This window comes from Phyllobates terribilis, unplaced genomic scaffold, assembly GCF_046119375.1.
Source record: "Phyllobates terribilis strain yellow unplaced genomic scaffold, ASM4611937v1 Scaffold_1__5_contigs__length_1240528914, whole genome shotgun sequence".
Taxonomy (NCBI): Eukaryota; Metazoa; Chordata; class Amphibia; order Anura; family Dendrobatidae; genus Phyllobates; species Phyllobates terribilis.
This window is the reverse complement of record NW_027362761.1, coordinates 1235104046-1235132042: the sequence shown is the minus strand read 5'-3', so window position 1 is coordinate 1235132042 and position 27997 is coordinate 1235104046.

Sequence of the window (27997 nt, the reverse complement as noted above, 5' to 3'; positions counted from 1 at the left end):
AACAGAGAGGCCACGTTCAACCCATTGCCCCACCATGGATGGGCAGAGACGCAGGATAGCGACCCGGCTGTCCGCCTGGTAAAGGAGTTACTGACCCAAGCTGACTCGCACCCTGGTCCAGATGCTCCACAGGAGACCCAACAGTTGTGGAAGGAGAAGGGCAAACTGTTCATCTACGAGGGAAAGCTATGTCGAAGAAGTATCAACTCCCGGACACACAAACTGGTCTGGCAGGTGATAGTCCCGAGACGGGATGCGCCAATGGTCTTAGAAGCATACCACGATGAAGCAGGACGCTTCGGGTGGAAGAAGTTGGAAGTCCTGCTACGTGAGCGATTCTACTGGGTTGGCATGAGAAAATCAATCGAGAGATGGTGTCGAGAATGTGGACCATGCAACCTGAGAGGGAAAGACCGTGGTAGCCAGAGGGCTCCCCTGCAGCCCATAATCACCAAGCAACCACTTGAACTGGTAGCCTTGGACCACGTGAAGCTAGCCCCAAGCCGGTCAGGCTATGTCTACGCTCTCACCATACTAGACCACTACTCCAGGTTCTCGGTAGTAGTGCCAGTGAAAGATCTGACGGCTCAGACGGCAGCCAAAGCGTTTCAACAACAATTTTGTCACCCGCATGGTTACCCTGAACGAGTGCTCACAGACCAAGGTCCAGCCTTTGAAGCAGAAGTGTTCGAGGAATTCTGTAACTTGTACGGCTGCAAGAAAATAAGGACGACGCCGCATTATCCCCAGACCAACGGGTTGTGCGAGAAAATGAACCAGGTGGTAATAGACCTGTTGAAGACGTTGCCCCTTGAAGAATGTAGCCTGTGGCCAGAGAAGTTACCAGATTTGGTGGACCTATATAACCACATCCGGTGAACTCCACCAACTGTACACCCGCCTACCTGATGAGAGCAAGACCTGGTAAGCTACACATTGACTTAAACATGGGAGTCTTAACACCAGAGACGGCATCACCAGATGCAGATTGGGATACAGAGCGGCAGCAACAATACTGCAAGGTGCAAGAATGTGTGGAGAGAAGTTTGTCCCAGGAGAGACAGAAGCAGGAGAAAACTTACAATCAGCACGTGCCTGCAGTTCCCTTGTCACCTGGAGAACAGGTACTCAAGAGGAAAAGACGAGTCTACAAATTAGATGACCAGTGGGAGGTAGAGCCATACACCGTCCTACCCTCAAACTACGATAACACCAAGGTGTGCCTCATCAGTAAAGATGGAGGGGAAACTTCAGCGGCAGTCTCAAGAGACCACCTGAAGATATGCCCTGAACAGTTGAAACACAAAGAAGAAGAATAAGACAGCCCTCAGCCCAAAGAAAAAGTGGAGGAAACAGACCAGACAGTCCTTGGAGCATTTCCCCGGTCTTGGACGCAGGTGAACAGAGCAATTGTGGTACCGGTCCTGGCATTTCTCCAAGCGGCCTCACCAGAAGCTGCAGAGGCTCCGGGACATCTGGAAGACCAGTCGGCCCCAGAGACAGATGCCTCATCAGCAGCAGATCAGGAGAATCTACCCTCTGCTAGCAGTGAACCTGTCATACCCAGGGTGAGTCAAAGAATTCGTAGGAGATTACCCAGCCTACCGGTGTTACGTCAGACTACCCGTAGTGTAGTTCACACTGAACCCACCACACCAGGGGTAGACACTAGGGACCCGGGTAGGACAGTGACCACAAATGTATTACGTAGATCGACCCGGAGTACTAAAGGTCAGCTCCCTGCCCGCTGGAGGAACTAAAGTGTATGTTATATATAGTTGTAACCGTTAAATATTCCTGGATATATATGTTTGTTACATTTATGGACAATTGGACCACAGGACTAGGTGTGGTCAGGACAATATTGAAAATAGTTAATAAGAGGCCTTGAAAATAAACCGCAGGCATGGCTGAAGACCAGGCCCAACGACAGAGTGCCCTGAAGCCACGCCCGGGGACGATACACAAAGTGGGTTGATGCGGTTCCCACCAGCCAAATTTCAATTATCCAGAAAAAGACAATCCCCGGATTGTGGAGTAAAAGTGCCGCAGTGACTGCTATAAATTTTTGGTTGAGTTTTTGTAATTTTTGACTTTGTAAACTATTTGTAATGTGAATTGTTATTGTTAATTCAAAAAGGTATCCTCAGTCCGGGAGTACTGAATTTAACTAGGGGGGAATGTGGCATCTCAGGGGTCCGGTTGCCACAGTGGCATTGCCTTCCTCACAAGGGGTGATGCCATGCCTAGAAGCAAGGAGGGGTCCCCTAGTCAGGTATATTAGCATGCAACACTTTCCTGGCTCCAGACCAGCAAGGGGAGCTCCTCTCCTTAGCAACTGGAATCTGGAGGCGAGGTTAGTTAGAGTTAGTGAGAGGAGTTGAAGTCAGGACAGCGAAGAGGAAAGACCTGGGGAGTGGAGCTGCATGGCAGCTCAACCCAGAGAGGAGCGTAGAAGGACCGGACACCGGAGTCCGAGGCTGTGGGGCACTGAAGGCCCAGCAGCAGAAACCGGAGGGCAGGAGACTGCAGGTCTCCTGGCCCCATCAGACGCCCGGAGGCTTCGCAGCACATAGGGCCCAGCACCGCCACGTGGAAGCGACACTCCAAGAAGGCCCGAGCTGCCTGCCATACGGGTGAGCACAGAGACGTTTTACTCAGGGACGAAGGACGCAGCATAGCTATACGCAGCAGGGCCAAAGAGGTAGCGCAAAGGGAAGGCCTCCAACTTAACCTGGCAAGGTGGATTCCCAACTTGCTTTCAGGCCGCCCGGACCTCTACTACAAGCTAGTACCCGTGCCCTGGTCTGCCTAACCACCGCAAGTAAAGATAAGAGGAAACCACCATTAAGTTGTGGACTGATTATTAATTGCACCATCCCCTGCACTACAACGCACAGCAACATCTATAACATCACCACTTCCTGCCCTGGAGCTTAGCTCTGCCTGTGGAGCGCTGAACCAACTCTGCTGCGTCACCATCAGCTCCAGAGGATCTGCACCGCAGCGGAGGCTCCATATAGCCGCATACCACAGGTGGAGTCACGAACATTATATATATAAAACTTTATTCCCCTTTTCACTTTTCCCCTTTTATTGACCGCCCTGGGTCACGGACCGGGTCATCGCCACTATGACACCCCCAGCACCAACCGGCCCGCCTACCGGGTACCCCACGGCCCAGGGGGCGCGTCACATACTTTTCTCCATATTAATGACTATGGATGTAGATGAGGGCAGAGAAGCCCCCGGAGGTGGATGTGGGGGGTGGGGGTGGGGGGGTTTCTCCATATTAATGTATATAGATGTAGATGAGGACAGAGAAGCCCCTGGAGGTGGATGTGGAGGGCACATACTTTCCTCCATATTAATGTCTATGGATGTAGATGAGGACAGAGAAGCCCCCGGAGGTGGATGTGGGGGGCACATACTTTCTCCATATTAATGTATATAGATGTAGATGGAGGATAGAGAATCCCCTGGAGGTGGATGTGGGGGGCACATACCTTTCTCCATACATTGATGAGGCTCTGTCTTGTCCCTTCGCTGTGTCTCGCCATCATTGTCCTCTTGTGTGGTGGACGGAATGTTCCGGTAACATTCGATCTTCCGCTGGGTCTCTGCTTCTATTCAGACTTGCAGGCGGGGGGTGCGGCTTCTTCTGTGGATGGATGGAGCAGAGCCTCTTTATAATGGTGAGGTGTATTGTGTTGCGGTTGTGAGCGTTTCTATGGCGGCTGTGACTTTATAGTGCATCATCCGTGGGGTCAGGCCGACCTTCTATCTCATCAGCCTCTTCATCTTTACCTTGTCATTGTTATCCTGCTGCAGAGGAGGAAAGTTCTCTTCCTGTCCTCCTTAATGTCTGATGTTACAGACCTCGTACGTGAAGGATTACCCATATACAGAGGGGACGAGGACAGGAACTCTAGCGCCTCCTACAGACCTCGTATGTGAAGGATTACCCATATACAGAGGGGACGAGGACAGGAACTCTAGCGCCTCCTACAGACCTCGTACGTGAAGGATTACCCATATACAGAGGGGACGAGGACAGGAACTCTAGCGCCTCCTACAGACCTCGTACGTGAAGGATTACCCATATACAGAGGGGACGAGGACAGGAACTCTAGCGCCTCCTACAGACCTCGTACGTGAAGGATTACCCATATACAGAGGGGACGAGGACAGGAACTCTAGCGCCTCCTACAGACCTCGTATGTGAAGGATTACCCATATACAGAGGGGACGAGGACAGGAACTCTAGCGCCTCCTACAGACCTCGTACGTGAAGGATTACCCATATACAGAGGGGACGAGGACAGGAACTCTAGCGCCTCCTACAGACCTCGTACGTGAAGGATTACCCATATACAGAGGGGACGAGGACAGGAACTCTAGCGCCTCCTACAGACCTCGTACGTGAAGGATTACCCATATACAGAGGGGACGAGGACAGGAACTCTAGCGCCTCCTACAGACCTCGTATGTGAAGGATTACCCATATACAGAGGGGACGAGGACAGGAACTCTAGCGCCTCCTACAGACCTCGTATGTGAAGGATTACACATATACAGAGGGGAAGAGGACAGGAACTCTAGCGCCTCCTACAGACCTCGTATGTGAAGGATTACCCATATACAGAGGGGACGAGGACAGGAACTCTAGCGCCTCCTACAGACCTCGTATGTGAAGGATTACCCATATACAGAGGGGACGAGGACAGGAACTCTAGCGCCTCCTACAGACCTCGTACGTGAAGGATTACCCATATGCAGAGGGGAAGAGGACAGGAACTCTAGCGCCTCCTACAGACCTCGTATGTGAAGGATTACACATATACAGAGGGGACGAGGACAGGAACTCTAGCGCCTCCTACAGACCTCGTACGTGAAGGATTACACATATACAGAGGGGACGAGGACAGGAACTCTAGCGCCTCCTACAGACCTCGTATGTGAAGGATTACACATATACAGAGGGGACGAGGACAGGAACTCTAGCGCCTCCTACAGACCTCGTATGTGAAGGATTACCCATATGCAGAGGGGAAGAGGACAGGAACTCTAGCGCCTCCTACAGACCTCGTACGTGAAGGATTACCCATATGCAGAGGGGACGAGGACAGGAACTCTAGCGCCTCCTACAGACCTCGTACGTGAAGGATTACCCATATACAGAGGGGACGAGGACAGGAACTCTAGCGCCTCCTACAGACCTCGTATGTGAAGGATTACCCATATACAGAGGGGACGAGGACAGGAACTCTAGCGCCTCCTACAGACCTCGTACGTGAAGGATTACCCATATGCAGAGGGGACGAGGACAGGAACTCTAGCGCCTCCTACAGACCTCGTACGTGAAGGATTACCCATATGCAGAGGGGACGAGGACAGGAACTCTAGCGCCTCCTACAGACCTCGTACGTGAAGGATTACCCATATGCAGAGGGGACGAGGACAGGAACTCTAGCGCCTCCTACAGACCTCGTATGTGAAGGATTACCCATATACAGAGGGGACGAGGACAGGAACTCTAGCGCCTCCTACAGACCTCGTACGTGAAAGATTACCCATATGCAGAGGGGACAAGGACAGGAACTCTAGCGCCTCCTACAGACCTCGTATGTGAAGGATTACCCATATGCAGAGGGGAAGAGGACAGGAACTCTAGCGCCTCCTACAGACCTCGTATGTGAAGGATTACCCATATACAGAGGGGACGAGGACAGGAACTCTAGCGCCTCCTATAGACCTCGTACGTGAAGGATTACCCATATGCAGAGGGGAAGAGGACAGGAACTCTAGCGCCTCCTACAGACCTCGTACGTGAAGGATTACCCATATACAGAGGGGACGAGGACAGGAACTCTAGCGCCTCCTACAGACCTCGTACGTGAAGGATTACCCATATGCAGAGGGGACGAGGACAGGAACTCTAGCGCCTCCTACAGACCTCGTACGTGAAGGATTACACATATACAGAGGGGACGAGGACAGGAACTCTAGCGCCTCCTACAGACCTCGTACGTGAAGGATTACCCATATGCAGAGGGGACGAGGACAGGAACTCTAGCGCCTCCTACAGACCTCGTACGTGAAGGATTACCCATATACAGAGGGGAAGAGGACAGGAACTCTAGCGCCTCCTACAGACCTCGTATGTGAAGGATTACCCATATACAGAGGGGACGAGGACAGGAACTCTAGCGCCTCCTACAGACCTCGTACGTGAAGGATTACCCATATGCAGAGGGGAAGAGGACAGGAACTCTAGCGCCTCCTACAGACCTCGTACGTGAAGGATTACCCATATGCAGAGGGGACGAGGACAGGAACTCTAGCGCCTCCTACAGACCTCGTACGTGAAGGATTACCCATATGCAGAGGGGACGAGGACAGGAACTCTAGCGCCTCCTACAGACCTCGTACGTGAAGGATTACACATATACAGAGGGGACGAGGACAGGAACTCTAGCGCCTCCTACAGACCTCGTACGTGAAGGATTACCCATATGCAGAGGGGACAAGGACAGGAACTCTAGCGCCTCCTACAGACCTCGTATGTGAAGGATTACCCATATACAGAGGGGACGAGGACAGGAACTCTAGCGCCTCCTACAGACCTCGTACGTGAAGGATTACCCATATGCAGAGGGGAAGAGGACAGGAACTCTAGCGCCTCCTACAGACCTCGTACGTGAAGGATTACCCATATGCAGAGGGGACGAGGACCGGAACTCTAGCGCCTCCTACAGACCTCGTACGTGAAGGATTACACATATACAGAGGGGACGAGGACAGGAACTCTAGCGCCTCCTACAGACCTCGTACGTGAAGGATTACACATATACAGAGGGGACGAGGACAGGAACTCTAGCGCCTCCTACAGACCTCGTATGTGAAGGATTACACATATACAGAGGGGACGAGGACAGGAACTCTAGCGCCTCCTACAGACCTCGTACGTGAAGGATTACACATATACAGAGGGGACGAGGACAGGAACTCTAGCGCCTCCTACAGACCTCGTATGTGAAGGATTACACATATACAGAGGGGACGAGGACAGGAACTCTAGCGCCTCCTACAGACCTCGTATGTGAAGGATTACCCATATACAGAGGGGACGAGGACAGGAACTCTAGCGCCTCCTACAGACCTCGTACGTGAAGGATTACCCATATACAGAGGGGACGAGGACAGGAACTCTAGCGCCTCCTACAGACCTCGTACGTGAAGGATTACCCATATACAGAGGGGACGAGGACAGGAACTCTAGCGCCTCCTACAGACCTCGTACGTGAAGGATTACCCATATACAGAGGGGACGAGGACAGAAACTCTAGCGCCTCCTACAGACCTCGTATGTGAAGGATTACACATATACAGAGGGGAAGAGGAGAGGAACTCTAGCGCCTCCTACAGACCTCGTATGTGAAGGATTACACATATACAGAGGGGACGAGGACAGGAACTCTAGCGCCTCCTACAGACCTCGTATGTGAAGGATTACCCATATGCAGAGGGGACGAGGACAGGAACTCTAGCGCCTCCTACAGACCTCGTATGTGAAGGATTACCCATATACAGAGGGGACGAGGACAGGAACTCTAGCGCCTCCTACAGACCTCGTATGTGAAGGATTACACATATACAGAGGGGACGAGGACAGGAACTCTAGCGCTTCCTATCAGGGCAGCAATACTAAAAATCTATATTCACTTTTTAACGTTCCTTGTCAAATAACTAAGGATAAGAAACCAAACCAGACACATGTTTCAGGGGTTTTGCCCCTCATCAGTGCAAATCAGAATGGCTCTCACCCAGCCAAATTAGTTCTCGTGCTTTGCACTGAGGAGGCGTAAACACTGCAAAACACTTGTCTGCCAATGGAGTGACTGGTTTGACTTCTTATTCTTAGTCACATAGCAAGGCTCGTTAAAGAATCAATATTGAATTTTAGGATTGCTACATCCAATAGGTGGCGCTAGACTTCCTATCCTCTTCCTCTCTGAAGAGGCTATTTGAATATTTACATTGCCAGAGGAGCATTGCATGGCCTATAAGTCTCCTTACACCTGCCTGACATTCTCCATAAGGAGAAATGTTCCCCCTTGGATTACACATGACATCTCACAGCTCCATCCCCCTCTCCATCATAGACATACACAATGGAGGGAAGATGGTTCCCTCACCAGGCTGTCTATCTCCACGGCCCTAGGCCAACGGTACCCTTCAGCCGACCACACTAAAGCAGCCCACACAAGACATTGGCAGGGCAACCCTCTCTGCAGCTGGACCATAGAAGATTATGGATGACTTTGTAAGCTTATCATCTTCTCCATGAAACATTGCAGCCATACTGACTGTAAGACTTGGTCACTCATGGCAGGCAACACGTCTCTGCTATTCACTGGCAACCCTATCACAACTCATAGTTCACCACCTCTGCAGTCACAGCCATCCTGCCTCTGCTGCCTCACCGCAGAGGAGCAAGCTTGCGCTCCCAAGTTCACCATGTCCGATCCTTAATACTGCCCAGACCTTCAGTGCGGAAAGTCCAAACAACCTCTAAATAGTGACAAACATTCTTATATGGGCTCTCCACTAGTGTTGAACCACCCCTGTAGTGTTTGGGTTCGGTTCGTCAAACACCTTAGAACAACGTCGAACAATGTCGAACACCGTTAAAACCAATGGCAGGCAAATAAAAACACATAGAAAACACCTTCAAAGGTGTCCAAAAGCTGACAAACTGCTCAGAAGACACTATCTTTAAAAAAGCAGGCCGACAATTCATCAGCGGCATACACCGGTACCCGACAATTCATCAGCGGCATACACCGGTACCCGACAATTCATCAGCGGCATACACCGGTACCCGACAATTCATCAGCGGCATACACCGGTACCCGACAATTCATCAGCGCATACACCGGTACCCGACAATTCATCAGCGGCATACACCGGTACCCGACAATTCATCAGCGCATACACCGGTACCCGACAATTCATCAGCGCATACACCGGTACCCGACAATTCATCAGCGGCATACACCGGTACCCGACAATTCATCAGCGGCATACACCGGTACCCGACAATTTAGAAGAGAAAGAATAGAGAATCATACATAGATTAGATAGATAGAAACATGTCAGTCACATATATATGAAGTACAGTGACGGTGTTGATTACTGTACTTGTCATTTAGTGTTAAAGGATTTATTAAAAAAAATAATAGTGTTTTCATGCACCGTCTCTTTAAAAAAGCCGGCCGGCAATTCAGCAGCGGCATACACCGGTACCCGACAATTCATCAGCGGCATACACCGGTACCCGACAATTCATCAGCGGCATACACCGGTACCCGACAATTCATCAGCGGCATACACCGGTACCCGACAATTCATCAGCGGCATACACCGGTACCCGACAATTCAGCAGCGGCATACACCGGTACCCGACAATTCATCAGCGGCATACACCGGTACCCGACAATTCAGCAGCGGCATACACCGGTACCCGACAATTCATCAGCGGCATACACCGGTACCCGACAATTCATCAGCGGCATACACCGGTACCCGACAATTCATCAGCGGCATACACCGGTACCCGACAATTTAGAAGAGAAAGAATAGAGCTTCACACATAGATTAGATAGAAACATGTCAGTCACATATATATGAAGTACAGTGACAGTGTTGCTTATTGTACTTGTCATTTAGTGTTAAAGGATTTATTAAAAAAAATAATAGTGTTTTCATGCACCGTCTCTTTAAAAAAGCCGGCCGGCAATTCAGCAGCGGCATACACCGGTACCCGACAATTTAGAACAGAAAGAATAGAGCTTCACACATAGATTAGATAGAAACATGTCAGTCACATATATAAGAAGTACAATGACAGTGTTGATTACTGTACTTGTCATTTAGTGCTAAAATAAAGGATTTATTAAAAAAAAATTGGCGTGGGGTTCCCCTTAATTTTAGTCTCTAGCGGAGGTTAAGCAGACGGCTTTGAACTCTAACTTGGTAGCACTTATTATCGGTGCACTTTCTCTCCTCTAGTACAATTTTGTCCCCTGATGAGCCCCGCATTAAGGAGGGGGGGGTGAAACGCGTAGGGACTATGAGACTACTCTGAAAGGACTTTTTGATCCGTTGACGATTTTGGGACCATATTTCAATATATGTTATTTGCTGATAATTCTATATCTGCCTGAGGGACCATTACTAAGGACTTCTGGTGTGCCTCTGAAGCAACCTGCTTATATTGTGTTGCTGGGATTATCTTCTGGACCGGGCTCCTACAGCTATAAATCTTTTGTGTCTGAAGGGATCTTTTCTACAGGAAGATCAGCCGGAACCTCAGAAGGATCTGAACAAGATAAGTCCATTGTTATATATCATTTTTGGGACATTTCTTCCTTTTTTTTCTTTTTTTGATCCTTTTTAGGTTGGGATTATATTTGAGGGATATGTTCACCTGCTGGTGGTCTTATACCTGCCTAAAGGAACTGCTATTAAGGGCACCTGATGTATTGAATATGTTTTGCTGCGAACATTTTTTGGACCTGGTCCACACAGCTATATATATATATATATTGTTCTGGGGTCTGAAGGGGACATTTGTCTAACAGCAAAAACCTCAGAAAGCTCTATATAAGAATAAGTCCATTGCTATCCATTTTTGAAGCTATATAATGGTTGACCAGTATATGTTGTAATTGGCTATTGTCTTTTAAGGATTGCCTTTATTTTTCTAGGCGATCCTATCTATTTTCTGTGTATGTATTTAGTATCCCTATTGACATAATTATTGTGTGTCCGATATATATTTAGTTCACCAACTTTAAAAATGACTGGTCATTTGTGTGTATGTGTCTGAGTAGGGATATTGAGGGTTGGGTGAGGGACAGCTTTTGTGTAGGGGGGGCACCATCTTAACCCTTAGGGTGATATCACTCCGTTGCTAGGTAGGGGGAGCTCCTCTACCAGGGTTATTCAGGGTCAGTTTTTGATTGTTATATGACTATCCCCACCATCCCCTTATTATCTAGTATCTCATCTCAATATATGTAGTTTGTCCTAACTGTACTATTTGGTACACATTTTTAAATGTTATATTAAAAGTTATTTTTTAAAGGGTATTTTTTCTGCTCCTTGGTTTGTTAGTTAGTTTACATCCCCTTTTTTCCAACGGTTGTTGGGTATTTTTCTGGTACCCCTTTGTATAATAGCTCAGAGGTTCCGCCTCCCAGACCCGTAACAGTTAGCTCGGGCCATGGAACCCGGTGGCACCCAAGCTCCCTCACTCTCTGACCTATACCATGAAGTCTCCCGTCAGAGATCCCAGCAGGAGTCCATCCTGAACCACCTGCGGAATGTCAACTCTCGCCTGGACACACTGTCTGCTCCACCAGCAACCACTGCTAGTGTCACGACTCGCACCCCGGCAGCGCCGCTGCCCACCAATACCATGGCATCCTGCCCCGGACCCCGGCTTTCTGCACCTCCTCGCTTCGGAGGCGACCCCACTCAAGCTCGGGGCTTCATAAACCAGTGCACCCTGCACTTTGAACTCTTGGTTCACCAGTTTATCTCCGACCGGGCCAAAGTGGCATTCATCATGTCCCATCTCACTGGGGAGGCACTGGCATGGCTTAACCCCCTGTGGGAGAGAGGGGACCCCCTGGTGTCCGACCTGTCGTCTTTCCTCACTGCTTTCCGGAGAGTCTTCGATGAACCGGCAAGAAAGACCTCATCTGCCTCCTCTTTGCTACGTCTCCGCCAAGGGAGTCTCACCGTGGGCCAATATGCCATACGGTTCCGCACCCTCGCTTCTGAGCTTGCCTGGGATAATGAGGCCCTGGTGTCCGTCTTCTGGGAGGGTCTTTCCGGTCGGATTAAAGATGAGCTCGCCGGTCGGGACATTCCTACCACCGTGGATGACCTGGTGTCGCTGGCTACCCGGATTGACATCCGGTTTCAAGAACGCACCAAAGAGACCACCCGTGAGAGAAGGTTTCCCCGCCTAGCTCCTACTTTCCAGAAACCTGTCTCCTCTTCTGTCACTCCCCGGGCGCATTCACCCGAGTCCATGCAGATCGACCAGACCAAGATGGTCAAGTCTCGCCAAGAGTCACGCCGAGCCGAGGGGAGCTGCTTCTATTGTGGCAGTAAGGAGCACCTGATTCGTTCCTGCTCGGAGAGGCTGGGAAACTCCAGTGGCCGGGAAACTCCAGTGTCTAGGACCGCTCGGAGAGGTCGCCCTAGACAAAAATAAGTCCTCTCCAACCCTGACTTTGTCTGTATCTATCTCCTGGGGAGAGAACCGTCATTTTGAACTCGCCCACCTGGATTCTGGATCTGCTGGTAACCTCATCTCCCAGTCCCTGGATGAGAAATACCGTATTCCCACCAAGTCTCTGGCTGAACCTTTGTCAGTTGCCTCCGTGGATGGAAGACTCCATCCGGTGACCATCCTGCTCGTCACGGAACCCATAACCCTGCAGGTGGGAATGCTGCACTCTGAGGTAATCTCCTTCCATGTGTTGCCCGGACTCTCCCACTCCCTATTGCTAGGACTACCTTGGCTCCAGTCACATGAACCCGTGTTGAACTGGCATTCCGGTGAAGTACTCCGGTGGGGGCCGGCCTGCCATAAGACTTGCCTGGTTCCGGTTCGTCCGGTTCGTCCTCCACCTACCCCAGCTAATTTACCCGGTCTTCCGGCTCCTTACTGGCCCTATGCTGACGTCTTTGGTAAAAAGGAAGCAGAGACATTGCCACCTCATAGGCCATATGATTGCCTGATCGACCTGGTACCTGGCGCCACTCCACCCCGTGGGCGTATTTATCGTCTGCGGCTGAAACCTGGGCAATGTCTGAGTACATAGAGGAGAATCTGGCCAGGGGATTCATCCGGAAGTCTACTTCCCCGGCTGGAGCCGGATTCTTCTTTGTCAAAAAAAAGGATGGTTCGCTACGCCCCTGTATTGACTATAGAGGACTCAATCAGATCACGGTTAAAAATAAATACCCCCTCCCGCTCATCTCTGAGTTATTCGATCGCCTTAAAGGCGCCAGGATCTTTTCCAAGCTGGATCTACGTGGTGCGTATAACCTGGTCCGTATCCGTCAGGGAGATGAGTGGAAAACGGCATTTAATACCCGAAATGGACACTATGAGTACCGTGTGATGCCCTTCGGTCTCTGCAATGCTCCCGCCGTCTTCCAAGAACTGGTCAACGACATCTTCCGTGACCTTCTTTACTCCTGCGTGGTGGTATACCTGGACGACATCTTGGTCTTCTCTCCAGATCTTCCCACACACCGGAGGGATGTTCGTCAGGTCCTGGTTAGGCTCAGGCAGAACCACCTCTATGCTAAATACGAGAAGTGCCTTTTTGAGCAGACCTCTCTTCCATTCCTGGGCTATGTTATCTCCCAGACAGGCTTGCGAATGGATCCCGAGAAGCTCTCTGCTGTCCTAAAGTGGCCCCGTCCGGAGGGCTTGAAGGCGATACAGCGATTCCTGGGCTTCGCTAATTACTATCGTCTCTTCATTCCTCACTTCTCGTCTCGGACTGCGCCCATATCTGCGCTCACCCGTAAGGGAGCAAATCCCAAGGTATGGCCACCCGAAGCTGAGGAGGCCTTCCTTTCCCTGAAGCAAGCCTTCTCTTCTGCCCCAGTGCTGCACCGTCCGGACTGCAACAAACAGTTCTACCTGGAGGTTGATGCTTCCTCCTCCGGAGCCGGAGCGGTGCTCACCCAAATATCTTCATCCGGGAGAATGGTAACCTGCGGCTTTTTCTCTAAAATCTTCTCCTCCTCCGAGCGCAATTACTCCATAGGAGACCGTGAACTGTTAGCTGTTAAATTGGCGCTGGAGGAGTGGCGTTACCTGCTTGAAGGGGCTCTATACCCGGTGATCATCTACACGGATCACAAAAACCTGGCATATCTCCAAAATGCCCAGAGACTTAATCCACGTCAGGCCCGGTGGTCTTTGTTTTTTGCCCGCTTCGATTTCATCCTTCATTTCTGCCCAGCGGACAAGAATGTCAAAGCTGATGCCTTGTCCCGATCCTTCCTGTCCTCCGACCAAGAGGAGGAGCCTATGCACATTATCGACCCCTCCAAGGTGATGAATGTGGCCCCCTTGGATTTGACTCGTCTTCCACCCGGCAAGACGTTCGTGGCGCCTCCTGACCGTGAGAGGGTTCTTCACTGGGGTCATTCTTCTAAACTAGCTGGCCATGCCGGCCAAAAAAAAACCTTCCTACTCATTTCCCGACATTACTGGTGGTCTACCCTGCGTAAGGATGTGGTAGACTTCGTCTCTGCCTGTTCATCTTGTGGCCGCAACAAATTTCCCAGACACTTACCAGCTGGTCATCTCCTGCCGCTTCCCATACCTGTTGCCCCGTGGCAACACATCGCTATGGACTTCATTACCGATCTTCCTGTCTCTGCCGGGTGTACTGTCATTTGAGTGATTGCGGACCGCTTTTCTAAAATGGCCCACTTCATTCCCCTGCCTGGTCTTCCGTCTGCACCTGAGCTGGCTAAGGACTTTATCCGGCATATCTTCCGTCTCCATGGCCTACCCCTCCACATCGTGTCGGATCGAGGGGTTCAGTTCACCTCACGCTTCTGGAGAGCCACATGTAAACTGCTGGATGTCACCTTGGACTTCTCCTCCGCTTACCACCCTCAGTCCAAGGGTCAAGTGGAGCGGATCAATCAGATCCTTACCAGCTATCTCCGGCACTTTGTTAATGCCCACCATTCTGATTGGGTGGACCTCCTTCCTTGGGCCGAATTCTCTTACAATAACCACGAGAGCGAATCCTCTTCCAAATCCCCGTTCTTTATTGTCTTTGGCCAGCACCCCCGGATTCCGTTTCCCGTCTCCGCCTCTGTGGACAACCCTGCCGCGCAGTCTCTCGTCAGCGAGTTTTCTACCATTTGGGAGAGTACTAGGTCCGCACTTCTTCAGTCCTCCGAGCGGATGAAGAGATATGCTGATAAGAGACGTCTGGATCCGCCTCAATTCCGTCCGGGAGACAAGGTTTGGCTCTCCTCCAAACATGTACGGCTCAAGATACCCTCCTACAAGTTAGGTCCTCGCTTCATCGGCCCATTCGAAATCCTCAGGCAAATTAATCCAGTGGCCTACAAATTAAAACTCCCGGCCACCTTACGGATTCCCAACTCCTTCCACGTATCTCTCCTCAAACCCGTTGTCTTTAACTCTTTTTCCAACAATCCAGGTACTCCACCTGCTCCGGTTTCCGCTGAAGACGTCTTTGAGGTAGAGAGTATTCTGGCCACCAAGAGGGTAAGAGGAAAGACCTTTTTTCTGGTAGATTGGAAGGGGTTTGGTCCTGAGGAGAGAACTTGGGAACCCAGGGAGAACATCAACGCCCCGCTTCTCCTTGAAAAATTTCTTTCTGGCCTAAAAAAGAGGGGGCCTAAGGGGGGGGGGTATTGTAGCATCGGCGTCTCTGCCCCTTGCTAGGCAGAGACCCCGTCCATCTCACCTCCCCGCTTCTGGCGCGGCGTCCTCCAGCGCTTCTCTCCCCGCTGCTTCCGGCACGCGCTCCTTCCCCGGCAGTGTGCTTAGGGCGCGCGCGCGCGCGCTCTCCCCCTCTCTTAAAGGGACCGCGCGCGCCGTCCTAAGGAATCCCCGGCCAATTGCCATTGGACCTCCCATATTTAAGGCACCTCCTCCAAAATGGAGGTGCCCGAGCAATGTTGTTGCAAAGCCTTTCAACTCTGCTTCAGCCCTCAGGTCCCGTTACCAGATACCTGCCAGTTACCTGCCAGATCTCTGCTTGATACCTACCTGTTTCCTGTCTATCTGCTTGCATTCCTGCGGTCCGACAGTCTGCCTTCCTACACCTGTCAGTCTGTCTATGGATCTGCCCGCCCGCTCACCTGGGAGCGCTTACCTGCTACCTGCCTGCTAGCCTAACTGGAGGCTCTGCCGTCACTTGCCGTGACCACCTGCCTGTCCAGTGACTCTCGCCCGCTCACCTGGGAGCGCTCACCTGCTACCTGCCTGCTAGCCTACCTGGAGGCTCTGCTGTCACTTGCCGTGACCACCTGCCTGTCCAGAGACTCTCGCCCGCTCACCTGGGAGCGCTCACCCTTCTACCCAGAGACTGTCCCTGTCACTTGCCGTGACTACCTTCCCGCCTTCCCTGGGAGCCACCTGCCTCCTTACAAAGACTGCCCCTTTGTATAATAGCTCAGAGGTTCCACCTCCCAGACCCGTAACACCCTGCATGATTGGTGCTCTAAATAGCGCCAGACATGCAGGACACGCTTTTGGTGCACGAACAGTTATCGAACATAACCTCGAACAGCCGAATTTTTTTGCCAATCGTTCGCGTTCGTCGAACGACTCGAACACCGCCCAAAACAGCTCAAATTTGAGATTGGCGAACAGTTCTAGTCGAACACCGCTCATCTCTACTCTCCACCACCCCCACCAGACATTGTGGTGGTGCAATGCTTTAACATTACCACAATCCACCTCCATCTAGCACCAGGCTCTTCCCGGACCTTGTCAATCCACTGTACCTCCCTTGTAACTCTTATCCAGAAGACTCATCACAAATGGTCTACAGGTCATTATAAGTGTTGAGCGAGCACTAAAATGCTCGGGTGCTGGAAGCTCGGGCCGAGCTCACCGTGATACTCGGGTGCTCGACCCGAGCAACGAGCCCAATGTTAGTCTATGGGAGACCCGAGCATTTTTGCGGCGGCACCCCCGGCAGTCTGTAGAAAGCCTAAAAAGTGCCCAAAACGATAGTGACACTGCTCAAATGACATGGGGACAGCATGGGCATCGCCCCAGGAGCATTTCTGACCCCAGGTCAACAACGTGGTTAGAGGTATTAAGCCACTTTTACGGGGTCACAAGAAAACGTTCAAAAACGAAACTGAAACGGTTTTCCTGTGAAATATGTTAAGGAACTTCCTTTCCAGGGTAAAGACTTGTGTATAAGGTAAAATAAATAACCAAAAACAAAAATACTCCTCCACACCTTGGGCTATGTTCACAAGAAGCATTTTTTATGCGTTTTTGCACTTTTGTATTGCTTTCAACCGTGACAAATGCATTCACCGGGAAATGTCATTTTAACATTTTACAACCTTATCTGGCCATGTGCTGTGTGACACATGCATACAGTGCTGAAAAGACATGGGAACAGCATGGGGAAGACCCCTGGAAGCATCTCTGACACCCAGGTCACTGCCTAAAAGTGTGCCCATCAGAAGTGATCCTTGCCGCATCAGAAGATGCAGACTTGCAACTATCCCCGTGCAAGTCCTTGTCCCAGGGCAGTGTTCAATTGTACCTCCCCCATTCCTTGCAATGCAAGCGCAAGTATGCAGCCTGCCACCCACCCACCCCCAGGCTGCAATACCATACTGCTTGCTTGCACTTGAAATGGGGCCTTTTAGTTTGGAGGAGGCCGAAGCTGGCCACTACCTCATGGCTGCTTCGGCAGTGAGGTATCCATACTCAGTCCCCAGCCGCCCCGCAGCCGGGTGTCCACGCTCGGTCCCCAGCTGCCAGGGGGCGGCCGGGTGTCCATACACGGTCCCCAGCCGCCCCGCTGCCGGGTGTCCACACACGGTCCCCAGCCGCCTTGGGGCGGCCGGGTGTCCATAAACAGTCCCCAGCTGCCCCTATTTTGCCTTCAAACTTCCCCCACACTTTTCTTAGCCTGGCCTGCTTTAGGGCAGCATTAGACGAGCCCACCAGAGAACCAGACTCCTCCGGTGGGCCCTGGCTTCTCCATCAGGGGAGTTGAGAGTGGCAAGATGAGGAGCATGATGATGATGATAGAAGTTAGCATCTGCTTTGTTTTCTTGGAATGCAAGCGTAAGTGACGTGCCCCCGGGGCAATGGGGTACTCGGCAGCTGGGCCTATGGATCCTGGGGGGGGGGTATGTCACAGTGGCTGGCCCGGTCCGTGGCCCAGGGCGGTCAACCAAAAAGGGGGATTGTAACTTGGATAGGAAAAATAAAATAAATAGTTTGTGACGCCACCCGTGGTACCTGGTAAGGTTTACCAGCGCTGCTGCAGACCTCCGGGGGTGATGGGATGCCAGCTGAAGTTTTTCTGCTCCTCACAGGTGGAGCGGGCCCCCGGGGCAGTATGGAGTTTGATGGTGGGTGGTGATGCTGGGGCTTGTAGTGCAGGCGGAATGGCGCAGCAGGAGTAACTGACAGAGACAGGGGATTCACTTCAGTACCTTTACTGGTGTGGATGTCAGGTACGGTCCAGGGTACTCAGTAGGATGGGTGCACTTCAGGACTTCTCCCCAGTGAGCGGGTATAAGGCCTCCTGGTCCGTGTCTGCCTCTCTGTATGCTCCTGGCCAGCCTGCAACTGGGCCTAGCTTATGCGTCGTGCTGTTCCTTCACCTGTCGCTCGGTAGTAGGACCTTCTGCTGGTAACCACTATCCCTGGTAACGCTGGGGCCTTCGTGGTTCCTGGTCCTGTGTGGGTCTAGCTTCAGGTCAGCCAGGGACTTGTAGTCCTCCTGGAATGCCGGTGATCCCTACTGGGTATAAAGGGACCCTGTAGGCGCGGACCTGGTGTCCGGTTGGTATATCGGGGTGAGCCTATGATGCTCCTCTGCCCCCTCAACTCCGCTCTCCTTTCTCCTCTTGCCTTCGGCCACACTCGGGGCCCTCAGAACTAAACTCGTGCTGTAGGCCTTGGCTCGCCTAAGCACAGCAGCCAGCGTGCTGCGTCTTCACTGGTCTCAGCGCCAGCACGCTCTCAGACTCCCTCTCAGTCTGACTACTAACAACTAACTACTAACTGCCTGGCTCCACCCTCCATATATATATCCCTAACGGGCTCCCTCTGGTGGTATGAGGTGGAAGGGTGGAGGTGTTTGTATGTAATGAGGGCCTCTTGTGGAGAAGTCCGTCCATGCACCCTGGGTCCTGTGGCACCTGTGCACAGCAGGGTGCCACATAAGTGTGCAACCTTACACCCACCCACCCCCAGGCTGCAATACCATATTGCTAGCTTGCACTTGAAATGGGGCCTTTTAGTTTGGAGGAGGCCAAAGCTGGCCACTACCTCATGGCTGCTTCGGCAGCGAGGTATCCATACTCAGTCCCCAGCCACCCCGCAGCCGGGTGTCCACACACGGTCCCCAGCTGCCTGGGGGCGGCCGGGTGTCCACAAACGATCCCCAGCCACCCCTATTTCTCCTTCAAACTTCCCCCACACTTTTCTTAGCCTGGCCTGCTTTAGGGCACCATTGGATGAGCCCACCAGAGAACCAGACTCCTCCTGTGGGCCCTGGCTTCTCCATCAGGGGAGTTGAGAGTGCCAAGGTGAGGAGCATGATGATGATGATAGAATTTAGCATCTGCTTTGTTTTGTTGGAATGCAAGCGCATGTATGTAGTAGCGGCTAGGCCTGAGGTGGTCAGCATTTTGGCGCATATCCTACCTCCTCCGAGGATTGCTGGATGTTTTCCTGCTACTATCCCAGTTCTATGACTCCCGTTAAAACAAAGCTTCAGGTGAGGAATGATGGATGAGGTGGTGGCAAAGGAGAAAGAGCAGGAGGAACAGGGACCATTCACATCAATATCAGGCCAGTCAACCACACATGTCTTGTAGGATATGTTTCTGTACCAAAAGGAGCGGTTCGGCTACACAGTTATAGGGCATACAGTGAATGCAATGCATACCAAAAATTTTGAGGCACTCCAATGCCTCTTGGAAGTGATATGGAGGTCAGAGGGCCTTAAATAAACCGTTTTTTCCATTTATAGCAACTGGGTCTCCTGTGCACTGTTGGCCTAAGCAGTGAATGGAAGGCTTTCCAAAAATTATGAGGAACTGCAATGCCCCTTGAAACAGACGTGGATTACAGCGTACTAAAAACCTTCTACCCATTATTGAGGAGTGGGTCTCCCTTAGTGTTCGCCTATGCATTGAAAAGCAAAAGCTCACTAAAATTAGGAGGAAATGCAATGCCCGTTGGAAGAATGGTGGAGGTCGCAGTGGAATAAAAAGACAATATCAATGCACCTGGGAAAAGTGGTGGAGGTCGTAGTAGCTTAACAAGATGGTTTTAATGCCCCTGGGGAAAGTGGTGGAGGTCGCAGTAGCTTAACAAGACGGTTTTACTGCCCCTTGGAAGAGACGCGGAGGTCGCAGTGGAATAAAAAGACAATATCAATGCCCCTGGGAAAAGTGGTGGAGGTCGCAGTAGCTTAACAAGACGGTTTTAATGCACCTTGGAAGAATGTTAGAGGTCGCAGTGGAATAAAAAGACAATATCAATGCCCCTTGGAAGAGTGGTGGAGGTCGTAGTGGAATAAAAAGACAATATCAATGCCCCTTGGAAGAGTGGTGGAGGTCGCAGTAGCTTAACAAGACAGTTTTAATGCCCCTTGGAAAAGTGATGGAGGTCGCAGTAGCTTAACAAAACGGTTTTAATGGCCCTTGGAGAAGTGGTGGAGGTCGCAGTAGCTTAATAAGATAGTTTTAATGCCCCTTGGAAGAGACGTGGAGTTCCCAGCAGCTTAACAAGACGGTTTTAATGCCCCTTGGAAGACCAGTGGAGGTCGCAGTAGCTTAACAAGACGGTTTAAATGCCCCTTGGAAGAGACGTGGAGGTTGCAGTAGCTTAACAAGACGGTTTTAATGCCCCTTGGAAGAGATGTGGAGGTCGCAGTGGAATATAAAGACAATATCAATTCACCTGGGAAAAGTGGTGGAGGTCGCAGTAGCTTAACAAGACGGTTTTAATGGCCCTTGGAGAAGTGGTGGAGGTCGCAGTAGCTTAACAAGACGGTTTTAATGCCCCTTACAAGAGCCATGCAGTACAGCATATTAAAAACATTATTCCCATTATTGGGGAGTGGATCTCCCATAGTCTTTGCCTATGCCTTCCAAGCAAAAGCTGCCAAAAATTAGGACGGAGGAACTTGCAATGCCCTTTACAAGAGCCATGCAGTACAGCATATTAAAAACATTATTCCCATTATTGGGGAGTGGGTCTCTCATAGTCTTTGCCTACACCTTCCAAGCAAAAGCTGCCAAAAATTAGGACTGAGGAACTTGCAATGCTGGCAACATGGACCACGGTCACCCTGGTGGTATAGTGGTGCTGGAGGCTGAGGATAAGGAGAAGAGCAAAATACAGCTGAAATGAGGAAGCGTATACCCATGTGTGGGTGTGAAGCGGTGCATGGGAATACACAGTGGATTTGACTTTATGTTACTCTGCTGTCATTTGGTGGTGATGAGAAGTCTGGCCCAATCCAGCCCTTGTTCATTTTGATAAGGGTCAGCTTGTCAGCATTGTCAGTTGACAGGCGAATGCGCTTATCAGTTATAATTCCCCCAGCGGCACTAAAAACACGCTCCGATAACATGCTAGCGGCAGGGCAGGCCAGGACCTCCAAAGCGTACAGAGCGAGTTCATTCCAAATGTGCAGCTTGGATACCCAATAATTAAAAGGCACAGAGGAATCATGGAGGACGCTGGTACAGTCGGCAAGGTACTCCCTCACCATCTTTAGAAACTTTCCACTCCTTGTGAGAGTACCCCGCGCCTCAGGGCCTGTAAACTGGGCGGGTCTCAGAAAACTGTCCCAGAATGTTGACAGTGTTCCCCTGCCTCTGCTGGATTGGAGTTGCGTCTCTCTCGCCTGTACGCCTTGGTTGGTCAACGAACTGTGACCTCTGCCGCTAGCGTGTTCAGATGGGAATTTTTTTAACAGTTCTGCAGCAAGGGCCTTCTGGTATTGCCCCATTTTTGTAGACCTCTCCACCTCAGGAATAAGAAAGTGAAAGTTCTCCTTGTAGCGGGGGTCTAAAAGTGTCACCAACCAGTAATGACTGTCACCCAACATTTTGACAATGCGAGGGTCACGGTTAAGGCAGCGTAACATAAAGTCAGCCATGCGTGCCAGATTGGTAACGGGCAAGACTTCCGTGTCCTCACCAAGATGACGACTGACCATGCTCTCCTCCTCCTCCTCCCCCCTGTCCTCAGGCCACCCACGCTGAACCGACGGTATGACAGTTGTACAGGTACTACCGTCTACAGCGCATGATACCAGCTCCTGTTCTTCCTCCTCCTCCTCCTCTCCCTCATTGTCCCCCAATGCACGTTGGGATGAGATGAGGCTGGGCTGTGTGTAATCGCCCGCTACGGCTTCTTGATCCAGCTCATCATACTCTGGCTGCAATGCCTCCTCTTTAATTCTCTGCAGAGAGCATTGCAAAAGACAGACAAGTGGGATGCTGACACTAATGATGGCGTCATCACCACTCACCATCTTGGTGGACTCCTCAAAGTTTGTCAGGATGGTACATATGTCAGACATCCAGGTCCACTCCTGAGGTCTTATGTGTGGAGTCTGACCTGAATATCGACGGCCTTTTTACAGCTGGTACTCCACAACTGCTCTCTTCTGCTCACAAATCCTTTGCAACATGTGGAGGGTAGAGTTCCAACATGTGGGGACATCACACACCAGTCAGTGTGCCGGAAGCTGCAAACGCTGCTGCAACACAGCAAGGGCGGCGGAAGCTGTAGCCGACTTGCGAAAATGAGGTGACAGGCGGCGTACTTTGACGAGCAGATCTGGCAACTCGGGGTACGATTTAAGAAACCGCTGAACCATGAGGTTAAGCACATGAGCCAGGCATGGTACGTGTGTGATCTCGCCTCGCCTCAGAGCCGCCACCAGGTTATGGCCATTGTCACACACGACCATGCCTGGATGTAGGTTCAGCGGTCTCAGCCACAGATCTGCCTGCTCTTTCACAGCTGTCCACAACTCACAAGCAGTGTGAGGTTCGTCACCTAAGCTTATGAGTTTCAGCACAGCCTGTTGCCGCTTGGCTGAGGCAGTACTGCAGTGCTTCCAGCTTGTAACTGATGTGGTGATATCTGAGATGGAGGCTGAACATGAGGAGGAGGAGGATGATGCGCAGGAGCTGTCGCAATCCTCGGTGTGGGGAGGATGTGTTCCGTCCCAAGGTCCGACTGGGTCCCGGCTTCCACTATGTTTACCCAGTGTGCCGTCAGGGAGATGTACCGTCCCTGGCCACAAGCACTTGTCCACTTGTCCGTTGTCAGGTGGACTGTCCCAGTAACTGCGTTGTTGAGGGCACGGCAGATGCTTTGGGACACGTGCTTGTGTAGTGCGGGGATGGCACACCGGGCAAAATAGTGTCGGCTGGGGACCGAGGGACGGCCACCACCATAAGGTTGCGGAAGGATTCCGTCTCCACCAGTCTAAAAGGCAGCATTTCCAACGCAAGCAGTCGTGAAATGTGCAAATTTAGGACTGTGGCCTGTGGGGCGTTGGCTGCGAATTTCCGCTTTCGTTCAAAGCTCTGGGATATGGACAACTGAACGCTGCGGTGGGACGTGGACGTGGACGTTGATGCTGTTTCTTGAGAAACTGCCATAATAAGTGAAGACTGAGAGGAGGGGGCATCTTTGCATGCAGATTGGACAAGGGATTGCCTTGCACGCACAACAGGGGGTTCTATTACACGCACAACAGTGGAAGAAGCAGTGGTGACAACCGCTGACACTGGTCGTGGACCCTGGGGTTCACCCCACAAAGTCGGGTGCTTTGCTGTCATGTGCCTGATCATGCTGGTGGTGTTCAGGCTGGTAGTTTTGTCACCCCTGCTGATGCTGGCATGGCAGGTGGTACAAATGGCCTTTTTGGGGTTATCAGCAGAGTCTTTAAAAAAATTCCAGACTCTGGAAGACCTACCGCTTGTACTGGCAACGTCCCTCGTGTTGGTGTTACGGGGAACTGTTGCCTGCCTTCTGTGTGCGGCAACCACACTGCTTCTTCCTGCCTGTTGGGGTACTCTGCCTCCCTCCCCCTGTGTGCTGCTGGCCTCGCTCTGCGTGACATCCTGCCACGTTGGGTCAGTTACTAGATCATCCACCACCTCCTCCTCTTCCACTTACGTACCACAATCCTCCTCCTCACTTCGTGGTAATTGTGTCTCGTCATCATCCACCTCTTGTGACAAATTGCCAGCGTCTACTCCTGTGGCCGTGGCTGTTCAAATATTTGGGCATCGCTACATGGGATCTCCTCTTCCACCACTTCAAGCGTATCAGGCGAGGGGCCCAAATCTGGAAATGGACCAGTGAACAGCTCTTCAGAGTGTCCAACTGTGGGATCAGTTGCTGTCTGATGACACTCGGCATGGTGGGAGGAAGGAGCATCAGGGTGAGGAGGAGTATGCGGTCGAGACTCACGGCTACTAAGATTTGACCGTGTGGAAGACAGACCGGAGGTGGTGGTGCCCAGGTAACTGGAAGTATTATCTGCTATCCAATTAATAACCTGTTCACACTGATCAGTTCGCAATACTGGTGTTGTTCTGTGCTTCCCTAGTAATTTGGTCAAGAAGTGGGAGCGAGAAGATGTGGCTGTTGGTTGTGGCACATTTTCACCTTGGCCACGGCCCCGTCTTCTGCACGCACCATCACCAGAACGTCCAGTTCCACGTCCCTTGCCACGCGCCTTGTCCATTGTAAATGAAGTAAAATAGCTTACACTCGCACTACCAATGGAAAAAGTAATAAAAAGGAGATTAGAACCGTGGAAGAGGAAAACCACAGTTCTATTTGTCTGGCATACACCAGAATCTTTCAAATAGATATATTTGTGTCTGAACAGACATGGAGACACTATTACTGTTTTTTTTTACGTAAAACAGGCAAAAAGCAGGATAATACAGAGATTTGACCCGTGGAACTGCAAAACCACAGTTCTAATTTACTGGCGTATACCAGACTTTTTTAAACAGGTATATTGGTGTCTGACCAGTCAGGGAGACACTATTACAGTTTTTTTTACGCCAAAAAATGCCAAAAACAGGATAATACAGAGATTTGACCCGTGGAACTGCAAAACCACAGTTATAGTTATGTGGCCTACACCAGACTCTTTTAAACAGATATATTGGTGTCTGACCAGTCAGGGAGACACTATTACAGTTTTTTTTTACGCCAAAAAATGCCAAAAACAGGATAATACAGAGATTTGACCCGTGGAACTGCAAAACCACAGTTCTATTTTTCTGGCCTACACCACACTCTTTTAAACAGATATATTGGTGTCTGAACAGTCACAGACACACTCAATTTTTTGTCTGGGGGGGGATACCAAAAGGTTAATAAGACGTGTATTTGTAGAGTCTGACTGAGGAAAAAAATACAGGATTTAGATGAAAAAAAAAAAAAAATTTCCTGGCCCCTGAGACCGGGGGATAAGTCCAGCAATTTGACCAACAGGAGGACACAGGACTGTAATGCAGCGTTTGCTGGTATAACCACTCCGTCTCCTATACAGCCTGCCTGCCTGCCTGATATCTGGGATGGATATTAGTCCTGAGAAGGACTGTTTGTTTGATCTGGCAGCCTTTACAGACCCTACACTAACTATTTCGGAATATAAATCTCTCCCTAGCTCAGCAGCACTGACCCTACACTGTCTGATCCGGAGCGACTGTGTCCAAGATGGCGGCGCCTGGTTTTAAATACTCGAGGTGACGCTGTGCGGCCAGCCAATCACTGTAATGCCCACAACCAACATGGCTGCGGCATTACAGTGACTGGCTGGCAATCCCTGCATGTTCATTGGCTCTGTAAAGAGCGCCAAACATGCAGGGCGGAGACCCGAGCTCCCGCCCGAGTAACCCGGAAATGCTCGGTGCTCGCCGAACATCCCGAGTAGCGTGATGCTCGGGCGAGTAACGAGCAGTGTCGAGCATGCTCGCTTAACACTAGTCGTTATATGTTATCATGCACCGGACATGTCAGGGATACCAGTCACGAGTGTCAGGTCTGGTGCTTCATTAGTGGTTGTCTGAAGGAGGAACGCAAAGTCTTAGTCTCTTTTGAATTGTGCTTTATAGGAGCTGTCAGCAGCTTCGTTATCATCTGATATCCCACAAACTTTAAGAACAATCAGTTTGCTTCCATTTTCAAGCTATGAAATCTTTCCTGTGATCTAGAATTTTGGATAACTAGAGGAGGAAGACATGTGAAGACTCAAACTTCAAGGTTAGATTTTAGAAAGGCAGATTTTAAGAGACTCAGAAAGAGAATAGGAGGGATCCAATGGCTGGATGTCCTTAAGGACAAAAATGTCCAGGAAGGATGGGAAATTTTTAAAAATGAGATTCTCAAAGCACAATCGTTAACAATCCCGAAAAGTAGGAAGAATGGGAAGCATTTAAGGAAACCAGGATGGATGAACACAGAACTTAAACACATGCTAAAAAGAAAGAAAGAAATGTTTATTAAATGGAAAGAGGGAGGCATATCTAAAGAAGATTATAATGCAGTCTGCAGATCCTGCAGGGCACGTATCAGGTTAGCTAAAGCTGACAATGAATTAAGGCTTGCAAGAGATGTCAAAAGCAATAAAAAAGGATTTTGGGGGTATGTCAAAAGTAAAAGAAAAGTCAAAGATGCTATAGGATTTTTACAGGATGAAAATGGAGAAATGGTAAGAGAGGATGTTGAGAAGGCCGAACTTTTTAATTCCTATTTTGCATCTGTTTTCTCTCAGAAAGAAAATGTAACATCAACTGATCTTCACTGTCCTTTTAAAGGAATAGAGGAATCCAAGTTATCTGTAAACAGAAAGATTGTGAGGGAATATTTAGCTAACATAAATGAGTTCAAGTCTCCAGGTCCAGATGAATTACACCCCAGAGTACTGAAGGAGATCATAGAAGAAATTTTAGAACCACTCTCCATAATCTTTGAAAATTCTTGGAGAACAGGAGAAGTCCCAGAAGACTGGAGAAGAGCAAATGTTGTTCCTATCTTCAAAAAGGGGAAGAAGGTGGACCCAGGGAACTATAGGCCGGTGAGTCTGACTTCTATACCAGGAAAGATCTTTGAACAAATTATTAAACAACATGTATGTAAGTACATGGATAAGAATGAAGTGATTAACCAGAGTCAGCATGGGTTTGTAACTAACAAGTCATGTCAGACTAACTTAATTTCCTTCTATGACAGAATCACTGACTGGGTGGATCAGGGAAATGCTGTAGATATAGTATATCTTGACTTCAGCAAAGCATTTGACAAAGTATCTCACACCATCCTTATTGAAAAATTGACCAAGTATGAATCCACCTAACAGTTGCCTGGTCCATTGCATAACTGGCTTAGTGATCGGACTCAAAGGGTGGTTGTAAATGGCTTCACATCCAGCTGGATGAATGTCTCAAGTGGGGTACCACAGGGCTCCGTCCTGGGACCTGTATTGTTCAACATCTTTATCAATGATTTAGATGAAGGAATTGAGGGTAAACTGATTAAATTTGCTGATGACACAAAGCTAGGAGGGATAGCTAATACTAGAGAAGAGAGAGAGAGGATTCAAAAAGACCTAAATAAACTGGAGCAGTGGGCAGCAACCAACAGAATGGTTTTTAACAGGGAAAAATGCAAAGTACTACATCTGGGCAATAAAAATGAAAAAAGCATCTACAGAATGGGAGGAATAGAGCTAAGCAACAGTACATGTGAAAAAGACTTAGGTATACTAATAGATCATAGACTGAACATGAGTCAACAGTGTGATGCAGCAGCAAAAAAGGCAAATACAATTCTGGGATGTAGTAACAGAAGCATACAGTCTAGATCACGTGAAGTCATTATCGGTCTTTACTCCTCTTTGGTCAGACCTCATCTGGAATACTGTGTACAGTTTTGGGCACCACATTTTAAAAAAGACATAGACAAACTGGAGCAAGTTCAGAGAAGAGCGACCAGAATGGTGACCGGTCTGCAAACCATGTCCTATGAGGAACGGGTACAGGATTTGGGAATGTTTAGCTGCAAAAAAGAAGACTGAGAGGAGACTTAATAGCCGTCTACAAATATGTCAAGGGCTGTCACATTGTAGAAGGATCA